Raw genomic sequence first — 19,347 nt, forward strand, 5'->3', positions numbered from 1 at the left:
TCGCTCGATTTATCGCTTGATAGTAACTCGACGCAATGACAAAATATCGATATGCCCAACGAAAAGGTAAATACGTAGGTAAAATTGACAAGCTTTCGGACGGTGTACGATTAAACAACTTTAACTAGGACGAACAGTCCGACTCTGTGACGCTAATGGAGGAATAGAAATAGACGGCAGAGAAGACAGAAACGAGAAACGTATAAAGACGAACGGAGTAGAAAAGGTCAGCGTCGATCTGAAATGTCAGGCGTTAGACGGAGTCAACGTAAACTCGATGCGAAACAGAATCCATTTTTGTACTTTCTCTGAAGGAACGAAACAACAATTTCTTCGTTCTTTCGTTTCATCCGTTGCATCTCCTATATAAAAATGGTCTTCTTATCCTTACTTATCTTTACATTTCGATGGCACTCTTATCCACGATAAGAAAATGACTTCTAACGAATTATCGCATCTTTGTGAAAAATTTATTTCCATAGGTCTACTTCTACTCGGGAGAATTTATGGTAGCACGTCTCGTTGGATAAATGACAAATCGCGGTGTTGAACGATTCCTCGTGATAACACGTTGGTCGATATCGAGGAAAGGTAGTGCAACGTGGCTGGCAGTTTTACAAGATTTCGATTACCGAACGTGACTGCAGAAAACGATATAACGCGTATACGGACCGAAACAACGATGTTGCTACGACTATCGGTCTGCATAACGTATCGCCGGACGCGTTGTGTGTAATATGCATATCCGAGTCGTCTGTTACACCGAACGGACGAGAACGCACCTGCTCCTCGATGCGAACTACGTGCTCGAGGAATTCTCGCGAACGATTAACCCTGCCCCTTTCTTTACCTCGTTCTTCCGTTCCGAATACATTTGCTGCTAGAAACGATGGACGAGCAAGACGAACGATCTACGTACATTTATATATCGCGGCTAGAACAAGGGGGTGCGGTAGTTCCGAATCAACGAACTAGCTTTTACTTATCGCTTCGCGTAGATTACCACGTAGCATCGCCGAATCTAACGCACCTTTGAACTCTACTTCGACGTCGAGACCGCTTTCTATCGCTCTAACGAGTTTTAATAACTTTGTTTGTTCTACTAATTGGACATTTGTTTATACACTTACAAAAAATTTCATTTTGATATTTTGCTCAGTTATGAAAAAGGAACGAAATCTGTATAATATTTAGTCGGCCAAAATTTGAAGACTACACAAAAAATATTAATTTTTGGTAGGAAAATATACACAATTTTTGTTTAAATTCAATATTTTATCCAATATCCGTTATTTCTTATCTCTTCGGCACATCTTCTTGGCATAGAATCTACTAATTTCTTACATTGATCTACCGTAATATTACTTCAAGCTGTTTCAATTGTAGATGCACACGTTACTCTTGTATCCTTTCTGCCACTTACGAGAAGAACGCGTATTATAACAAGATTAGAAATGAATTATCTAGTTACTTTGCGGGCATTGTTCGGAAGAAACTACTTAACCAGGTATTTCTGGCACAACGTACCTACTACTTTGCCTACATCTTCTTCGCGAATCATCCGTTGCCCGGTGATCTTTCGGAAACACGACGATAAATCTGTGCCACGGCGTGGCAGCCAGGCAACGGCGAGAAAACACGTCATGCGTATGGAAAACGAGAGAGCAGCGACGCAAGGGAGCGACTCGATTTGCGGATGTCGTGCTACTAATTAATCGGTATTCGTTACCTGAAATTAGACTAGACGTAAATCGTCCAATCCCTAGTATGTCAACGCGATCGAACGCGATTGAACGCGCTCGCGCCGTAACGCATTTTCTCTTCGTCCCTTTCATAGCTGCTTTTCCACCGCGAAACAATCTCGTAACTCACGATAGCGTGAGACTGACAATCCTGTTCTCCGGAGAATCGCTCTTATTCTTGGGAACAATAGCTCGTCCTCGATTGCGTCTAGCTAACTCGAACGTACGTACCAAGATATCGCGTAATAACCGTACTCGCGTAAACGCGAGTCACCTGGATTCGCGGCTGATTCGTGACCGTTAATTTTTTTTGTTCCCGTTGTGATCTTGTTCGCCACGACAATGCAAGGAAACGGAGGGCCCTAATTTCCTTTCGTTCTCTCGACACGAGTCTTGGCACAAGTATTATACCATTCAGAGATTATACGCGTTTGCTCGTTTACGGTACCGTGTTACGCGATTCTTTTATTCGATTAATTTCTAATCGTAATTGAAAAAAGAAACGGTAACTTTGATTAAATTTTTATCGTGCAACGATCGTATATTTTCTATTCTAAAGTTATCCGAGTCAACTTGAAACCAATCTTTGATTCGAATCGCGAATAACAAACCCTAATATAGTTGGGACTACGGATAAAAGGGTTGGCTTTCAACAAGAACGGATTTCTCGTTGAAACAACAAGAAGAAGGTAAGACGAGACACCAGGAAATTCTTTAACCCGACGTTAAATATGCATTTCCTGTGGAAATGTTCGTCGATGAAATCGAGCCTCCGATGGTAGTAATTGAATCTGCAGAATCCTCGTAGGGTACGTTAGTCTCCTGATTTCGCGTCAACCGTTGTCCAACGGAAATACAGGCGTTTGACGAAGGTGATTTCCGGCAACAAATTATTAACGAACACAATGAACACTTGCACGAATATTTCCAATAATATTATACGTATTTATAAATCCCGTTTTATAAATATTTGCAAGTCCTGAAATTATTACGGACCGATACCGCGTAATTCAGACTTTCATCCGTCTACGATTGTCGTTACAAAATATTTTTACTAGCAGCATATAATCGTATAATCATCATACGCAACAGTGAGTAACACTGCTCTTCATCGATAAATTATGAACGCAATAACGCTGCCAATTATAGCAGAATTCTAAGTAGAAACTTGTCGGGCGAGTATAATCGCGCGATATTCTTCGACTATAAGTACGCGTACTATATGCGCATTTAAATGCACAGCAAGATGAAAGTAAAAGTATAACGTGTGAAAACGAGTTCGTCAACAGCGACATCGGAGTCGTATTCTTCCCCTCGTTTACCTTACCACTCCTAGCGACTTAAAACACGTCAAACGTCAGATCATAGCGTTTTATCCGAATCGTAGAACCAACTGAACGAAGGAAAAATCTGGTATTGCGAAAATCAACGAATACAACAACCATTGCGCGGAGGAGCGATGACGTAGGATGCAGGTGACCGCATATAGTGACTCTCGACCGTGGTGATACACCGCAACAGGAAAGGAGGGCATAACGGTCGGGAGGGGGGGGGGGGAGAGGGCGACCACGATGAAAAAGATAAGGGGTGAAAGCCAGCGAATATAACCCATGACAGCCCATGTATCTTTACGCCAATATAATCTACAAGCGCAAGGTTCTCCTTTAACCAAATTGAATCTCTGCCTGCTTACCCATTTTGTCCGTTATACCTTTGCTAACTTTTGTACAACCTGTACTTTTTACTTATGCATATCGGCGATCGGGTAAACTATTAAAATGATAGCGTACATCAAGTAGCATTTATAACGTATACATATTAGATACTTTATATTTATTTATGACAAAAGTGGCTCGATGCGTTACAAGTTATAAGACGATTAAACAGTTCAACGTTTTCAAATTATTCGACGAGAAATGAATATTCAGCGAAAAACTTATAGTTGATTTTTCAACAGTTCCTACAAAATATCAAATTAATATTTTATATTATTCCACGAATATAGTCGCAATGTTTGCTTCAAAATAAACAACAAATGCGATAGTTGTGCTTGTTTTCTATGTAAGAGTTTTCTTAGAGCATTCTTCTAATCTTCTAATTCTTCTAATGCTCATACACACATTTGAACATATACCTGTAGGAGTATAAAGCCCAGAGAGACAGAGAATCAAAGCGGTTGAAGAGCAAGCAGACCGGTCACACGTCCACGCGCAAGTCAGCCTTGAAATCGAACGCAATGACGAATGCGCGTGAACCGTTGATTTTCAATTTATCCGTAATTTATCCACTCTCTGCCACTCTCCCCTTCTCACAGCTATTCAATGGACCGTATTACGTTCTCACCCGTGAAACCCCCACCAGCCCTATTCTAAATTTGCTCGACTTTGATAGTCGCGAGCGCTAATACATATTCTTAAGGTATGTACATAGTTAGTTCGTCTTTTTGTTCGTTTTGGGCACGACAATTTTTATTGGTTTATCGCGTACACGTTGCATTCGAGTGTACGAATGAAAGCAAAATAAGCAGATGCCTGGTCCTACGCGTGCTGTTTTGCAACAAATTTTTTAGCCGAGAGTTCTCCGAAAATTGTTATACGATCTCGATGTCATTGTAATTTCAAAAGGTTAATCGCTCATGATCCTTCGTAATCTTAGTGTCAGCCGAATCTTTCGTAGCTATTACGAAATCACCTACAAGAACACCATAGACACTGTGTTGTTTTCATCGAATCTTGGCCAACATTTTTTTGTGAGTACATATATATATATATATATATATATATATATATATATATATATAGTCAAATATACCATAGTATATGTGAAGATTGATTCGGAGAAATCTATCGGGATTTCGTGCCAGCTTTCGGTACACCTTGTAGATACATGAGATCCACATAGACCACCGACTTTCGCTTGCATACAGACTATCGATTGGGAAGACAACTTGTCTGTCGCCATACGCAAGCCAGATATCTCCGATCAATGGGAATTTACTATCGCTAAGACAAGACCGAATCGTGAGGAAAATACGAGGATCGGGACCGATATCCGATGTCGACCGACAAACTCATTGATTTCGCTTATACACGTTTTATTATCGTTCTGTTTGAATCGGAAATCGCTAAGCGTACTCTTTGTTTGTATCTCCTAAACCCTTTTATCCAATTCTCTTAACCGTTATACGTCTTGTTACATAGAATTCGCTGTTTGCGGTTCCGATAATAAAACTTCCAACTTACGTTACGCAGCAACAGAATGCAAGTATCGACGAAGCGCGGTGAAATAACGCGAGAACGACTCGCACTCTGTCGAGCTGCCATGGACAGCGCTGTCGCGTTCGATCCATCGTATGGCAATTCTTGCAATTAACGCGCGCTTAACGAGCGATCGCTATCGTTAGCCTGTTTTCGGAGTTCCGTTCGCTTCTTGCACACACACGCAGAAGCGGTCGACCAGAATGCGACCTAAACGCCTATCCGAGCGTTTAATCGTTTCGATGTGTTTCGAAATTGCAATCGTTTTCACGAACGGACTCCATGCGTCAATGTTTGGCACATTCTTCGCCAAATTTTGAATACCGTGGGAATACCGTTTCGAATACCGCTTATATCGGTATTGGATCCGAGCGTATCCGAAAAAGACCAAGTCGACGGAAAAAGCGGATCGATTTTCAGGCTAAGCTGAACGAATCGCGCGAATCGGGACGAACGATACGTCGCGTCGCGTCTCGTAAATACCTGAGAAACGTCGACAAGTTTATGACGCATCTTTCAAGACGAGATGTTCTTTCAGAGATAGGATTTTAGACGATACGTGTTACTTCGCATCGTAAGGGACAGGGCTGTTTTCTCTTACGAATCGTTCGACTAGATCCTAACCACGCGTAGGCTCTCGCGAACCGCATTCGTTCTCTGGTGCACGACCACGCTTCTCGATGCTCGCGCATCGTTCACGATGAAACACACCTGTCGTATACGTCGTGCAACATCCAATCCGCCTACGATTTGCATCGAAACTCTGTTAGACTGGTTTCAATTTCCGCTACCGTTTCTACGATACAATCGCTATTCTCCTTTTTTCTTTGCTACTATGATCGTTGTTTGCGCAACTTGACTCGTCGTCATATCGTCTAACATCGTCATACTGATTTAAACCGACGCGCAAAAGAGTGTCAATGCTTGGAATACCCACATACTTACTTAGTCTTACATATACTAATTTACTATTAATATATTATATCGCTATGAAACTAATAATCCGACGAGTGATCGAAACGAGGTCTTATCGCTCGATTCGTTGCGATCGATATAAAAGAAATTTGCGGTAGCAACGGCAGAGCACGCGACCGAACGAACATGCAGCGCTCGTGCAAGCTACCGGTGCCAATAGAACAACGCTAGTCGCTCACGGTTCGTTCGTTAGGATTCGAACAAAGTTCATTGCGATCTTCGTATCTTGCTGGAATATCGTTTCCGCGACGCGATCCGAAGCGGCCAAGGACCGTTGGTTCGGGCGCGCGTCTAACCACGCGGAAGAGACGCGGACGCGGATTCCCCTGCCAACCACGTTCGATCGTAACTTAACCCGTTTTTTTCTCCCACGACGTTTGCCGACTCGTGCACATTGCGCTCGATAAATCAACGCCGATCGGCCAGCGATTCCGCTCATCGTAACATCTCTGCCATTATGAATCATCGCTCGATAATCTCGATATTTAAAAGTCGTCTGATCGCGTTGCATCCGCGATTCTAACGACGAAATTTTCCTATAACGGGTCCAAGTTTCCAACTTCCGACGGAATAAAAACGTTAGCGCAGGCGATTCGATCGCGACACCACGGACACGAGGTCATTTTTTCTTCGTTCGCCGTTAACGAAATCGATTTCGATCCTCTCGTTCAAGAGTAACCTCGGATATCTCGCCACCGCACCAATCACGATTTATGTACCGAGACTCGGCGAAATGGGTGCACCTATACCCACGTTATTTATGCCAACTTGGTGTATCCGCTTGCTCGTAAATAAGTATAACGAAACGTACATGCGAGTACAATTCACTTAAGCACGACATCGCACTGGTTTCCACTGGACGCGGCTATCAACTAAGGGAATGTCTTGTTAATTTATCGTTCGTTGCGAATCCGAGCGGTAGTTTATACAACGACGCGACACGCATCGAAGAACGGACTCGAAATTCGTAGCCGATCGATTCTGCGATCGAACGAGTCCTTCCGCGTGTCGATTCGAGCGTGTCTACGAAATTGCTATCTTCGAAAAAACAGCTACGAAATCCAATGTTGCGGAAGTTTTATTCTTTTCGTGTTGCTACGAGTTTCATGTTGTTTTAAAAGTTCCTTCTTAACGTTCATATCTAACATTTTTCTTTTCGTCGATCCATCAGGCTCGAATGAATTTTACTTGAAACAAAAATTGCTGTCTAATGGAATAAAAAAACAGGTAAAAAAATAAAGAAAAGTATCCGCCGCGGATTCTCGTTGGCTCCACGATACTCTTTGTGCGACGCGTAATACCGGTTCAAAGATGCATGCAAAAGTTTCTCTTCCAAAGTCTCAAAGAACCAATGAACAGATCGCAGAGAGTCGTAAAGACTTGGTTTTAATACTCGCGAGGCAACCAAGAACATCGAAGAAGATACAACGACCGTTTCTGCACCGAGTTCCCGTTGTTTCTCCAACATCCGTTCGCACGAGTTTCGTTTTAGTTAAAAAGGATATGGAAACGTATGTTAGAAAAGGGAGGGGGGGGGGATGACAACGTAGAAACTGCCTTTGGATATTTGGTATTCTTCTTAATGGAAACCTAGCCCAAACCTTGACATGTTAATCTTTTATAATAACTAACGTCTCGCTTCTGTTCTCCACTACATTCGATCGTAAAAACCAGAAAATTCCTTTTCTTAACTAAATTTTTCAAGCATGATGTCACGCTCTTTTTCTTCTACCTGAAAATATTAACATATCGTTCTTTTTTATTTATAAACATTGTCATTCGAGGTGGTGTCTCGATGGAATTCCAGTGGAATTATTAGAACGTCCAAAGGTGCTGTTGTTTCTTTTTTTTTTTTTTCTTTTTTTCATGTCTGCGAAGATTTGCTTTTAATAGTCGTGCAGGGTCGAAATATTTGGATGGTTGGATCGTATCTCACTTATCTCCGGCAGGAAGCCCGAAGCACCGTTTGCTCGTCGGGTTTCCCCTTAATGGGCATAAAAGTGTACTTTACTGCCAGTCGTACGGGTATACCTATAATTTTAATATTTCTTTTATGCATCCCACGGGAATTGCGTCTATAGAAATGTTTAGTGCTTCCTACAAACACGATACACATACATTTTAAATCTTTCGCTTTCATATGGATGTTCTATGAATCGTATAACGGTACAACTAGCTAGATCAATTAGAAAGATTAATTCGTTTTTGACAAATATTTCATTTCCTACTACATATCTGCATTCTCCGAAATCGTTGATAATAACGAATAATTGTTAAAAAATAAATTCGACGACAAATACTACACCGTTGAATAGCTTCACCTTTCTTATTTCTACGAGTTCGGAAATAGCAAAGCGTTCGAAACAAAGCCACAGAAGTTTTGCGAAAACGTGGCAAGTAGCAACCGTTCGATGTATCTTGATTAATAACTAGGAAACTATGACGCGTACAGCCTGAATACTCCATTGCCATGCCATGAGAACGCGATAAATTATAGTATACGACGCGGAACGAGTACAGCTAGGTTGCGAGGAAATCCTTTTCGACAGCAAAGCGTTTCTGATCGTTCGGATGTCCGAGATACGATCAATCGCGATACTCCATCGTGCTCTACACGCCGAATAAATACGTGTATCCAAGGGATTGTTCGATTTTCGATTTTCTTCCAAATTTCCTGCTCCTATGGATAAACAGTTGATGAAAAAGTAAAAGATGGATGAAAAAGTAAAATCACGTCTATCCGATTTGAATTCGAGACAAAGACGATCGACGTTCGATGTACCGTCTTCCTCGAGTAAAGAAACCGTGTTCCACGCACGCTGCTACTTTCGATAAACGTTCGATCCGAGCAGATTGCGGAACGAGCGAATACTCGTTCGCGCGTCCACATTTCCCTCCACAAAACTGATAATTACGTTATAAAGAGACGTTCTCCAAGTGCTATAAAGGCATTTCTTCTTATCCATGTAAATACGATTGTGCAAGCTATTTTACGTAGGTAGAGATAGCTAAGTAGATAGGTAGATTAATAGTTAATCTTTCGGGTAATATCTTTCGGATAACATTTATAAAATAAATGTTTTCAAATTAATTGTAACAACGATAAAAATTGCTGTATATATTTGTATATAATTATAGTCGTACCTATAATCATATCCATAGAGACTACCGAAATTAATTATCATCGTTTTACCAAACATGTAGATGATTTAAAAGTAAAAGTTCATCTATTTTGTGACATTTTTGTTTTTAGAGAAAACGAACAAAAACTTAATAAATAAATGATAGCGAATAGGTATAAATTCTAGCGAACATACGACTCGAGAAGCGTATCTACGACAAAGTAGTCGTCTAGTAAAATCGTTATTAATTAACTACATACGGTTTCGCCGTAGTAGCGTGTAATGAGTACAAGGTTCGTGCTATTAGCCGTCATAAATAATAAGTAAACGGCAAGTAGCTCGAGTACAGAGAAAACGAGAGGCAGAAGGAGGAAACTTTAGAGCGGGACGATTATTAACGATCAATTTTCCACCCCCAAGAAACTTTGCTTTAGAAAAAAAAACAATATCAACAAACACACGATCGACGTAATACCGTATCTATTTACATAACGTTAACTGCGTGTTGCGTCTCTAGTAATAAAAATACGTAGATGCTACTGAAGCTATTCTATCGCGACACGCTAGAGATACACCATGACTGTTTTGTTACTCGCGTGAATACGAGCGCGAGAGAAACGAAAAGAAAGAAGGAAAACAAGCTGATAAATTCTTCCGTAGTTTATTCGAAACGCTTCGATTCTACCTTTGTGTCAATGTGAAACGTTATGGTCTATAAACCTTGGCGAACGTTCACGCGTTATTCTGCCACATGATATAAACGGCATTCCCATTCCCTCAGCTGCCTTTGAAATACCGGACATATAAAAGTTCGAACTACGATGATCGGAATAAATATATAGGATCATCGGCCGATGTTCGCGGCATAACAATTTCAGCAGCAGCGAAAAAAACGAGAGACAACGGGGTTGCCGGTCGACCAAGATGCTCGAGGTTTCCCTTGGATGCACGAGGAATTCCTATTTTAAACTGTCCCATCGATGAGCGTCACAGCGCCGCAGCGAATTCACCGAACGTATTTTGATCGGGTAGTATACACGTATATACGGACTCGAAGGGAACTAGTTTTTGAATTTTTTCCCAGCATCGCTCCGTGATTGCATGCCTGTACGAGTCGCTGGAACGAACGTTAGCCTCTCTGTATTAAAGATGATACATATAAAAGCATCGGAATAATATCGTCGTGCATCCGTTTATACGAACAACGTGTGGGTGTCGTCGTGCTAGAGTGTTTCTTTGCCTCCGTTGAACGTTCGAAATTTTATAACATCGTTTCGCACGATTAACCGACAGCGAGAAATATGAAAGATTTTCATCGAGAGCTACCAACGATATCCTTATCGACATTTTTCTCCTCCTATTTATTTTCAACGAAACGAAAATTCTTCAAATACTTGAAATAGCGTTCGATCGATTCTTTTTCTTTTTTCAAAATGTATAAAATCGTAAATACCGTACAGTTAAGTAATAAAATTCAGCTTCTATACCGTTTCGGTACAAGGACGTAACAATTTTCCGATGGATTTCTAATCCTGAGAATCTCACTGTCACAGCCGAGATTTGACGAACGAACCCACAATCTCATCTAATCGTAAGTCTGATTCTCGTTGAGTTCATCGCGTTAACCGAGCAGAGCTAAACCTCCGTATTACCGCTCTCGATTCGCAAACCTAAGCGATTAACTACGCGTACGTAGTTCTATAACAAAGATACGTGGTATACGTAATCGAAAAAAATGAAACTCTAGAACATTTTCGACGGAATCGACCACGGTAATCCCCGACGAATGGCTAACAGATCTGAAACATGTTACTGCGTGACCATAGGCGGCAAAGGATTCGCTTTATACGGACGTGTAGTATCGCCGATAGTTTTAGCCACCGCATCGATAGATTGTTTTATGGTTGAAGAACAGAGTAACCGTTTCGATAAATATTCGTAGGGATGTGTTGCATTCTATCGAAACCGGAACCGTATATAGCGATTATTCCTTGCTTTCTTGACGTTGTCGATCAACGAGCTCGTAACGTTTATGGCGAGGTAATATACGTTACCCGATAATAATTCATCAATCTCGCTTCTATATCTTTCGTGTAGATTAAGGAAAACACGGTGAACCGGCGAGCCAATGAGCGTCGATTTATCGCACTTTGTGTTCGGCAAAACGATTCGTAGAACGTGGGCGCGCATCGATTTTCTCCATAACGTTCGTCGATTTGAGCGATTACTTACGGTTAAGAGAGACGATAAGCTAACCTTCGATCGAATATAAGTATACATCTGAAGAGATTTAGACGCGAACAAGAGGTCAAGACGTACCTACTTACGTTTGTATTACGCCAGGAGTAATAAAACCTCGTATGTAAGAAGCGTGCAAGGAAAGCGTCCGATCGCGAGTATTAAACAGCCGGATAGATTTTCATAATAATAATAGGAGAGGGATTTTTAAATTGAAAACGACGATGCAAAAGCGATACGATATAAAAGGAAAGAGCGATATTGTGGTCGGACAGAAATCGAGGCATCGCCTCGATTAGTAGCTTTAAGCCAAGAGAGATAGGACAAGTGGAGACTCCAATTCCAAATTCCGCATTACAATATGTAGGATTTCAAGCAAAGATCTATACTAGCAGTCGGTACCACGGTCACGACTTCCGCGTTTTCAGCAGGGCGATTCGTGCTTGTTTCGCGATTCATTCGAGTCACCGAGGTTTCACCGACATCGATCTTCCTCCTGGTCATGGATAAGCGTATATAACTGTGTTCGGGCTTCTTCGAACGTAGAAGGAGCACCAACGCGAATCGATGGGCTAGTAAAACGCCTCGCGACGGGAGAGCAATTAAACGATCGATTTATGGTTCCCGCCAATCGTTACACGCCAGGTACCTGTTAGGTTAGCTCGTTGATAAAGTTCCAGCGGCGCATACTTGGGCATCTCATTGTACCAAGTACCTGTTGGATACCTACTACGAGACGTACATGTCCATCCAGATCTCTAACTAACGCCAACACTGTACACCTGTATGAAACTGATCGCGAACCTTTCGCAACCACCGTACAACCAGCGTATTTTTCAGCGCGTACGAGTCGCAGTCGTGAAACGCTTTTCCTGCATTAGCACGCACGTATGAAAATCATTACGAAAAGTTACGAAAAGTTTTTCATAAACGATCGATAACATCGCGAGTCATTCGTTAATTACGTTAAAAATACCTTTTAGAATATCTTTTCTCTATACCTTCTTCGATCAACGTTCCTATGGCGGACAATTTTGCAAACCAAAAGGTAAAAGATTTTACGTTATAGCTATCAACCAATTGTAAGTAGGGAAATGTTGCCCGATTTTCAAATTACCGCTATTCACTCCAAGTATAGACGGGTTACACGTTCAATCGTTCGAGTGAACGCATCCGATGTATGTATTATACCTGGTACGCGTATCGAAATACTAGTACACACTCATTGATAGATATGTACCACCGATTCAAGCCACGTAGCTTATGTCATGAAAACCGGATTCGAACGACGCGCAGCCGCGCTCCGTTAATGAGAAGTACCCTTTACATAATGCTTTCTGCCCGATCTCTCTAGAATCTAAGAGTATACACGAGAAATAATAATAATAATAAAAAAAAGACCCATCTATCGTAATAATTAAAAACATTTCGAAGCGAGATAAACTGCTATGACAAAGGCAAAAGAAGGGACGAAGAAAATTAATCGAGGTTTACCAATTTCGTTGACAGTTATAATCGCGATCGATATTTTGTATATTTCATGTAAGATACATATCTGATCTCTCGCGTGAATTTCAATCTTAAATACTTCAACCGATCAGTACATATGTTATCCTATATCGTACAAACACACGAAAGAGTAGTAATCTTTGATTTTCTCATCTCGTATTTTATATACTTTATTTAATTAATTTTATCTGTCTGTACGTCTTATATTATTTTCCTCGTTCTCTAAACCACGACGACTAGATATTGTAAATTTTTAATCAACCTACTCTTTTTTACGATGGAATCAAACTCGAAGAACGTTTAAGAGATTTACTTTCTCGATATACTTTCCCTGCCTGAAACTAAAGGTTTCAGTTTTCAAATAGTAGTACCGAATGAAGAAAAATGTCATGAACGCACCTTTGTTAACAGGTTTTCGAGTTCCCTTCAAAAATCAATAACGTCATCGGTGAAAAGCTAGCAAGTTTGCTCGGGAGATTCGCGACAACGGAAACTGGCAATAGCGGCTTGCCTTTGCGCAGCGATGAAGAACGTTTCAATCGGCGTAAAGTGGACGGCCGTCGGTCAACCGAGTCAACAGCGTATAATTGGAATCGAGCGGAGCGAACAGTGACCGTGCGCAAAGACCAAATCGAGTAATTACGAAACATCTCCACGCTTTCGATAGAAACTGGAAACCAGCGCAGCGGCTCGACTCGGTTCGAATCGACGCGTTGCGATCGCTCGTAACGCGACTGTGTCGCGTCCCGCGTAAGCAAGCATGTACAAGAGGAGTTGCGTGTGCGGTGCATGCATGCACGAACGACCGATCGACCGAGCCACAGCCCCCGGCAAGATAGAAGGGATCTTCTCGAACACGACCCACCTTTCCATTTTCTTTAAGGACACCGTTTCTCGTACGCCCGAGCAAACCAGTTCTAAGCGTATGCACGCGATACTCGTCTCTCGACGCGAGCCATTCGAGTGCCATCTTACGCTCTGGTCGCGGCCACAACCAAACCTGCGCCTCTTTTTCTACCTCTTGTTCGAGAAACGTTAAGCCACCGTATTTTTGCACTTGAAATATGAAGCACGAATGCCGACCGGTTCGTGTATACAGGGTGAGGCACTTGAAATCTTTCCTTTCGTCCTACCTTATCGTCTTTGGAGGAAAATGCGCCGGAATAAAGTTTTTTTCACGTTTCCTCGCATTGTTCCTTTTCTCTTTTCATTTCTGTGTGTACAAATATATCCATATATCGAAACATCTCTCGTCCATTTTTATGACCGGACTATTGCGATGCTGGTCCGATGATTTCGAAAGTCTCGTTCTCTACTCTATACGCATGCTTCGCGTGACTCGATTGCCTTCGATTAAACGTTAAACGATAAACGAATACCAAAATAATTCATTTAAAATATCAACGACCACTACTCTTCTACCAAAGTCGTTCAAAAGCCCTGACTCGTGTAAAATTACGTAATCAAATTCATAACAAATAAAGTAAATTCACGTTTCCGTGGAACAACTTCAACTACAGACGTTACATCTGCATCGACCAATTTACCGGTGAAATAAAATTGGTACGCCCGTATTGTCTCCTTCAATTCTCACGGAATTGCGCGACTGACCTGGATTCATGGTTTGCGTTTAAGCCGTGACGAAACCCGGCGTAATGAGACCGCAATATCGCTGTGGTCCACCGTGTGGACGTTAACCCGTAATCCGTGCAACATGCATAAAACTGTCCTTCCAATCCCAATAATAAACATCATAATCCTAAATCGCAAGCTTAATCGGCAACTTGATAACGTTTGATATTTTGTTTCTACTGAAAATCAAAGTACGTTGGTATTGGAGAGAAAAGTAAAACCGAAAAGTACGATATTTCTCATTGAATTAACCGTTGATCGTTCCCACTCGTAGCTTCCTTCTTGACTAAGAAATTTGCCACTGATCGTGCCATCGAACGATTCTTTTATCCAACTACTAGACATTTGCGGGATCTTTTGTCGCGTAAAGGACTCGATGGATAAAAAATAAGAAAAAGGGAAGCTATTCGATCGATAACGGACAAACTACGAAACCGCGTTGCCAGTGTTTCTTCGATACAGTTCCGTAGCGATGTCCGTAAACTACCGCCTAAGTTTTTATGAAAGTTTTCGTGAAAGCTTGGTACGCCACACTAAAAACTGACATCGTCCCGTATCACACCTTGAAAGATGAACGAAGCCAGCAACGACCACCAACGATTGTGATCGCCATTTCAACGATCACACCAAGAGACATAACGGTCGCGATGCGATATCAATGGTTACGACTGCCGCCGTAAACCATATGTATTTATACGATTTACGGTGATTTACGGCAATTTTTCCAAGACATTTTCTCGAGAACTTGATCGCTTAACGTTAAAAACCTTTTACAAATACCGAAATGCAACGACTCTCGATATAATCGAACGTTCTAGCAAAAATCCAAGCCAATACCAATCATGGACGTGCTATCGATTACGTGCTATAAAAATACAAAGCGTTTCGTAATTCGATAAGCTTTCGTAACTCTTTCGTGAAACTCTTGATCGGTGGTAAGAAGCGAAGCGAATAAAAATCCGCCGAGCATCCAGACGTGTTCCTTTTCCATTCATCTTGGTAACGAGAACCGTTCGATTTTGCCCACGCACATACGGAACGAGGGCACGCATAGTGTCTCGCGATGACGAGATCTACGCGTTATACTCGTACGACGTTGATCTCTCGACAAGATAAAAGATGCATCCTTTCCTTCGATCCACCGTACTGATACCGTACTGATGACCGTGATACACGCGTTTCTCTAGCGAATGCTCCCGAGTGCTTCGCGATAATACGCGCTAGAATGAGAAGAGTTGGGTCAGAACTCGGGGCTATCGGACCAACATTGCAAAGTATTTATTACGCGTACAGAGTAATCGCGCAAAGGTACGGATGAATTATCCGAAAAACTTTACTCGGAAAGTAATTATTTAATTTTAAAAAAAGACTACATCTCCATTTCCTCGTTTGGTATCGATTCATAACTAATATATCGGAAAGTGATATTTACGCAACGATACCGAATACCTTTTACTCCCGTTACAAAACACAGCTCGTTACCTAACGGCTCGTCCGTTGATAGAACAATGGCAACTGAAACTGGAGGATTTCGACAGCTCGTAATTACATATAGGTGGACCGTGTGAAAATTCGTTACGAGTGATAGCGATATTTGTGGAATTGGACGTGAAGGGTTGGACGTGGAGGGTTGGACGCGGAGGAACGACAAAACACGCGCGAGTTTATCGTTCTTCTCACGAGAGCAGCGCGTTGATGGAATTTTACGACGCAAAATTCCAGCCGTCCTCGCTTTCCCGTCAGAACTTACGTGATACGGCGGCATTCGCACGCGCAGAAACACCACGAAGCGACACGACACGACGCGATGCGACGCAACCGGCGGATGTTCCAAGTACACCGTAGCGATTATCTTCGTGTGTGGTTTACGATATCATCCATTGGAAGGTATTAAAATGGATTAAGGTAGGCTCTCGCGCTAAAGAATGACGACCGTGAAGTAGTTTCGGCGAAATCGGCGTGTCATTCCGATCTAGCTATCGCGCCACGGAATAACATCGATAATCAGAGAGAGAAACAGAAACTGAGAAAACTGCCAGAACAATACGTATTACCACGACAAATGGAAATTGTATCTCGCGTAATAACGTTACAGTCTTTCCCCCCCCCCCCTTCCTAAAGCTTCGCTGACAGTTACGTTACCTGAACGATCGAACGATCTTACGTTCAAAAACTGCGAATCACTTTATCAATGCACATCTATTATTTTACTCGTATAGCCCTAAAGGAAGAAAAATTGCTACGTTAACGAGCGTAAACACAAACTAAAAGTCAAGTTGTTTAAAATCGTTCGACGTGGTTGCGAAGGTACGACGATTAAAAACCAAATGTATATATACCCATATACTACTACTACTACTAATACATGCGTCGATTTAACACTTAAGAGAACGTTAACAGATAATATAATATACGAACTCGTATCTTAAAATTGAGAAAACAAACGATAGACTTGGTAAACTTGTAGGAGAATCGGACCGATTACGTTACGAGAAGGATATAATTTAAAAAGATGTAAATTAAAATAATGCATTTTGCTATTGGTCGAACCTCGTTCGCGCGAGGTAAGACAGAACAGCCGTCTCTTAGGATGGAAAGCAAATCCGTTTGGTTGCATCCGCGTCTAACCACGAACCGCGTGTTGTTCACGATACCGCAATGACCAACAAAAAGATTCTTAGCATCCGGCCAGGAGGGCCGTCGTTAAATTCTCGCCAACAAATTTCATTATGTAAACGCAACATTTTCAGTCAAAGGCTCTCTCATTTCTGCACCTCTCGCGGCCACATTAAACCGACAGAGCGGCAGCGTACTTTCTCGCATAAAATTTTGCTCCGCGACATGAGAATTTCACAACCCTTGAACGAGTTCCTTCGCAAAAGTACCACTTTTCTCCTTTTCTTTCTCCTTCTCCTTCTCCTTCTCCTTCTCCGTTTTTCTCTACGAGACTTTAGACTTTAAATTATGGTAATATATGTTTGGGCCTTCAGGGCATGTGTGTGGACCCACTGAAAAACGAACACCAAAGAGCAACATTCTAGTATATAAACTTTAGAACCCGCTAAATGAACGCAACAGACACGATAATTCATGGCCCGAGAATAATAAGCGAGCAGAGGAACTAGGTGTTGTTAATCTTGCTGAAAGTTTGAGGAAGATAGGCGAATATCGCCATCCTCGCTCTAAACGTTAACTAGAAATAACATCGTCGAATAAATTATACGCGATCAGTTTGAATCTCAATAAGTCGACCGTCATTGAATCAAATATAAGTATATTACTTTTAAATCACATGTAAATCAAATCGTATTGAAACTGTACTAACATTAAGTTTCAACTAACGCGAGACTTTTCGTACAAAATAGATAAAAATACGCATTTTCAGGATTTAAGTTTCCAATTATTCGTATACGGTATAACTTTCTGTAACTAATCAACTCGCTAGAAACTTGCGCTCATAGTTGGAGCAAATTTCTTAGAAACTCGACGACGCGATAGCAAAGTGTTAACAAACCAGCGAAACTTTCAAACGTTCAACAATTTGAAGATTTCATCGCGAGTAACGCCATCGTCCTCGCTGTACAATTTATCTACGCCACCGATTTACGCAAAAACTGTCGCACCTTCTGCAAACATGGTTGACCGAATGTTCCAAGAAACGACCGGCCAGTCCGGTGCAATTTACCACGAAAAATACCGTTTCACCGTTGTATTCTGTATATTTAAAGGAAAGGCGAAACCGGACGCGGTGCGACACGGCTCGACGCGACGTCAGAGCTTGAGACAAGGACGGCCCTTCGATCGTCCCGTTAAGCACGTGTTCTGGCGGTTGGAATTTTCAATTCTGAACGAATACACCTAGATCCATATACGAATGTGCGCTGCGTATAACGAAGGGGCAAGCTCAACCGAAAAGGCGCATGGCGATTACATCGTTTATGTATTATATATCGCGGATATCGTAGACGTCCATCAAAATAAGTAACGTATCGTGACCGTGATATCTGCCGTGCGTGGCTCCGAGTGCACACGCATCTTTCCCCGACAGAGGCTCGCATATCGCATATCGCGTAAGAATATGTCCATCGAGATAAACGTAAATATACGGAAATAGAATGTGCCAGAAATACAAGCCGACCAGCGGTATCGTGTTTCTGCGAAACTCTCCAACCAACAGCCATTTTTCGCAGAAATGTATATTCCGATGTAATTACGGCTAGCAGGAAGCACGAGAAATTCGAATACAATGACCATTCGTTTCCATCTTATGTAACCAAATTTTGGTAAATTATATAGAATTTTATAGCGATGCGAGCTTAGACACTGGCTTAACAAGAATCGAACGATCGACCATCGCGACACTCTGATCGTCTTTATCGAGATACCGATGTAACGATGATTACTTGCTCCGTTACCGTTGCTAGGTTACAGACGGCACCTAGTCGAAACAAAAAAGAAATTGCAAACGATTAGTGAACAGTCGACGTCATCGCGAATCGACTTCGAGTTCAAACTTTTTCACTAGGCTGAGATAGCGATTTCATGAAACGACGGTTGCCAAGCGATTGCTCTTTTCAAATACCTAATATCAACCGATATAACCAATATAATAACGATTCGTTGCACATACTTTTCCAATCTCGCTAGAAACATACATAGATCATAATACTCAAGTATAAACGTATAGGTGTTTCATTCATACAAGAACGCTTCACGTGATCATTGTCTCTTTTAGGCTGTTGAATATAAATAATATATAGACAGATTGTCCTATTTCGATATATAAATATATAATATTTAACGATGTCGATCACTCACCCGAAAGAATCAATTCTATCAACGGTGTTTAATAATTATGAGATCTACGTAACT

General features: G+C 41.6%; 1 protein-coding gene across 2 annotated transcripts in view; it reads right to left on the reverse strand.

Annotated features, from left to right (window-relative positions):
* Nucleotides 1–19,347, reverse strand: part of LOC126924007 (cadherin-99C) — a 73,018-nt gene that overhangs the window by 33,519 nt on the left and 20,152 nt on the right. The gene's annotated exons all lie outside the window — the stretch shown is intronic.

This window comes from Bombus affinis, chromosome 14, assembly GCF_024516045.1.
Source record: "Bombus affinis isolate iyBomAffi1 chromosome 14, iyBomAffi1.2, whole genome shotgun sequence".
NCBI classification, from domain to species: domain Eukaryota; kingdom Metazoa; phylum Arthropoda; class Insecta; order Hymenoptera; family Apidae; genus Bombus; species Bombus affinis.